Below are 4,199 nucleotides of genomic sequence, written 5' to 3' on the forward strand. Positions count from 1 at the left end.
TGCACGAAATTGTGATCACTACTTTGTCCATATTCAAATAATCCCCGATAATGGCTCCAAAGACTTGGTGCTCAATACCATGGCATAAACACAACTTCGCACAACTAACCAGCAAGTGCACTGGGTCGTCCAAGTAATACCTTACGTGAGTAAGGGTCGATCCCACGGAGATTGTTGCTATGAAGCAAGCTATGGTCACCATGTGAATCTCAGTCAGGCAAACTCAAATGTATATGGTGATGAACGAAAATAACATAAAAGATAAAGATAGAGATACTTATGTAATCCGTTGGTAGGAACTTCAGATAAGCGCATGAAGATGCCTTCCCTTCCGTCTCTCTGCTTTCCTACTGTCTTCATCCAATCCTTCTTACTCCTTTCCATGGCAAGCTTTTGCAAGGGTTTCACCGTTGTCAGTGGCTACCTCCCATCCTCTCATTGGAAATGTTCAACGCACCCTGTCACGGCATGGCTATCCATCTGTCGGTTCTCAATCAGGCCGGAATAGAATCCAGTGATTCTTTTGCGTCTGTCACTAACGCCCCGCCCTCAGGAGTTTGAAGCACGTCACAGTCATTCAATCATTGAATCCTACTCAGAATACCACAGACAAGGTTAGACCTTCCGGATTCTCTTGAATGCCGCCATCAGTTCTTGCCTATACCACGAAGACTCTGATCTCACGGAATGGCTGGCTCGTTTGTCAGGCGAGCACTCGGTTGTCAGGCGATCAACCATGCATCGTGTTATCAGGAATCCAAGAGATATTCACTAGAGCTTTGATTGCTTGTAGAACAAGAATGGTTGTCAGTCACCTTGTTCATGAGTGAGAATGATGATGAGTGTCACGGATCATCACATTCATCAAGTTGAAGAACAAGTGATATCTTGGACAAAGAACAAGCGGAATTGAATAGAAGAACAATAGTAATTGCATTAATACTCGAGGTACAACAGAGCTCCACACCTTAATCTAAGGTGTGGAGCTCTGCTGTACCTCGAGTATTAATGCAATTACTATTGTTCTTCTATTCAATTCCGCTTGTTCTTTGTCAGAGATATCACTTGTTCTTCAACTTGATGAATGTGATGATCCGTGACACTCATCATCATTCTCACCTATGAACAAGGTGACTGACAACCACTTTTGTTCTACAAGCAACCAAGGCTCTAGTGAATATCTCTTGGATTCCTTAACCGGAATCTTCGTGGTATAGGCGAGAACTGATGGCGGCATTCAAGAGAATCCAGAAGGTCTAACCTTGTCTGTGGTATTCTGAGTAGGATTCAATGATTGAATGACTGTGACGTGCTTCAAACTCCTAGCAGGCGGGGCGTTAGTGACAGACGCAAAAGAATCACTGGATTCTATTCCGGCCTGACCGAGAACCGACAGCTGATTAGCCATATGCTGTGACCGAGCATAGGAACATTTTCACTGAGAGGATGGGAGGTAGCCACTGACAACGGTGAAACCCTTGCATAAGCTTGCCATGGAAAGGAGTAAGAAGGATTGGATGAAGACAGTAGGAAAGCAGAGAGACGGAAGGGAAGGCATCTTCATACGCTTATCTGAAGTTCCTACCAATGAATTACACAAGTATCTCTATCTTTATCTTTATGCTTTATGCGTTTATCACCTATACCCATTTGAGTCTGCCTGACTAAGATTTACAAGGTGACCATAGCTTGCTTCATACCAACAATCTCCGTGGGATCGACCCTTACTCGCGTAAGGTTTATTACTTGGACGACCCAGTGCACTTGCTGGTTAGTTGTGCGAAGTTGTGTTTATGCCAAGGTATTGAGCACCAAGTTTTTGGGGTTCATTACCGGGGATTATGAGAGTTGTGAAAAGTATTGTTCACAATTTTGCGCACCAAGTTTTTGGCGCCGTTGCCGGGGATTGTTTTGTGTATGGACAACTGACGGTTCATCTGCTTAGATTAAGTATTTTTCTTCAGAGTTCTTAAGAAGGAATTCTAGTGTTTCATGATGATCTGTAGAATTCTGGCTGGCTGAGAAGCCATGTCTAATCTTATTGGATCGAGGTTTCAACCGATCATCACAAGAGCTTGTTGATTTCTATCAATCTTGCTATTGGAGCAATGATCTGCTAAGGCTTGGCTGGCCATTGGCCATGTCTAGTGTTTTGGACCGAAGCTTTCTCTGAAAGCTTGGCTGGCTGAGAAGCCATGTCTAATTCCTGGACCGGAGTCTTAGACTAGCATTGCAATGATTCCTGGAATCCAAATTAAGAATTCTGAAACTTTTATTTTCTATTTCCATATAATTTTCGAAAAAACACAAAAAAATTTTCAAAATCATAAAAACCAAAAATATTTTATGTTTCTTGTTTAAGTCTAGTGTCTAATTTTAAGTTTGGTGTCTTGCAATGCATTGTTTATTTGATCTTGGTTCTATTTTCAAGTCAATAGTACAGGGAACTGAAGATTCAGAACATACAGCAGAGGAATTATACAGAAAAAGCTGGGCGTTCAAAATGCCCAGTGAAGAAGACAGACTGGCGTTTAAACGCCAGCCAGGGTGCCTGGCTGGGCGTTTAACGCCCAAAAGGGTAGAGATTTGGGCGTTAAACGCCAGAATGTGCACCATTCTGGGCGTTTAACGCCAGGATGGCACAAGGGGGAGGATTTGTTTTCAAATCAATTTTTTCAAATTTTCAAAGTTTTTCAAAATCAAATCTTTTTTAAATCATATCTTTTCAATCAAATGTTTTCAAATCAATTTCTTTCCTTTTTCAAAGATACTTGCTATCAATTAATGATTGATTCAACATTTCAAGTATGTTGCCTTTTCTGTTGAGAAAGGTTTAATGTTTGAATCATATCTTTTCTTGATAGCCAAGTATTAATTTTTAAAAATCAATCTTTTTTTTAAATTGTTTTCAAATCATATTTTCAAATCATATTTTCTCAATCACATATTTTTAAAACCAATCATATCTTCTTAACCTCATCTTTTTCAAAATAGTTTTCAATCAAATCTTTTTGATTTCTAATTTCAAAATCTTTTGCAAAAATCACTTGATTTCTTTCCCACTCTTATTTTCGAAAATTAATTAATGTTTTTCAAAATGTTTTCAAATTCTTTTACTTGATTTTCGAAAATTACATTCCCTCCTCTCACATCCTTCTATTTATGGACTAACACTATTCCTTAATGAAAAATTCGAACTCCTTCTTCTATGATAAGTTTGAATTTTCTACTTCTGTCTTCTACTTTTCTTTTCCTCTGACACCTCAAGGAATCTCTATACTGTGACATAGAGGATTCCACATTTTCTTGTTCTCTTCTCTTTCATATGAGCAGGAGCAGAGATAAAGGCATTCTTGTTGAAGCTGACCCTGAACCTGAAAGGACCTTGAAGCGAAAGCTAAGAGAAGCTAAGGCACAATTCTCTATAGAGGACCTAACAGAAATCTTCAAAGAAGAAGAAGACATGGCAGTCGAAAACAACAACAATGCAAACAATGCAGGGAAGGTGCTGGGTGACTTTACTGCACCTACTCCCGACTTCTATGGGAGAAGCATCTCTATCCCTGCCATTGGAGCAAACAACTTTGAGCTTAAGCCTCAATTAGTTTCTCTAATGCAACAGAATTGCAAGTTCCATGGACTTCCATTGGAAGATCCTCATCAGTTTTTGGCTGAGTTCTTGCAAATCTGTGACACTGTCAAGACTAATGGGGTAGACCCTGAGGTCTACAGACTTATGCTATTCCCTTTTGCTGTAAGAGATAGAGCTAGGACATGGTTGGACTCTCAACCTAAAGAAAGCCTGGACTCATGGGAAAAGCTAGTCAATGCCTTCTTGGCAAAGTTCTTTCCACCTCAAAAATTGAGTAAGCTTAGAGTGGAAGTCCAAACCTTCAGACAGAAGGATGGAGAATCCCTCTATGAAGCTTGGGAAAGATACAAACAATTGATCAGAAAATGTCCATCTGACATGCTTTCTGAATGGAGCATCATAGGTATTTTCTATGATGGTCTCTCTGAACTATCCAAGATGTCTTTGGATAGCTCTGCTGGAGGATCTCTTCATTTGAAGAAGACGCCTACAGAAGCTCAAGAGCTGATTGAAATGGTTGCAAATAACCAATTCATGTACACTTCTGAAAGGAATCCTATGAACAATGGGACTAATCAGAAGAAAGGAGTTCTTGAGATTGATGCTC

General features: G+C 40.0%; 1 non-coding gene across 1 annotated transcript; it reads right to left on the minus strand.

Annotated features, from left to right (window-relative positions):
- Positions 1-3,868: 3,868 nt before the first annotated feature.
- On the minus strand, positions 3,869-3,972 carry LOC130983578 (small nucleolar RNA R71). Its single transcript, XR_009087561.1, has one exon. It is a non-coding gene; the product is annotated as a small nucleolar RNA R71 (small nucleolar RNA).
- Between the last annotated feature and the right edge of the window lie 227 nt (positions 3,973-4,199).

Source organism: Arachis stenosperma, chromosome 5, assembly GCF_014773155.1.
Source record: "Arachis stenosperma cultivar V10309 chromosome 5, arast.V10309.gnm1.PFL2, whole genome shotgun sequence".
NCBI lineage: Eukaryota > Viridiplantae > Streptophyta > Magnoliopsida > Fabales > Fabaceae > Arachis > Arachis stenosperma.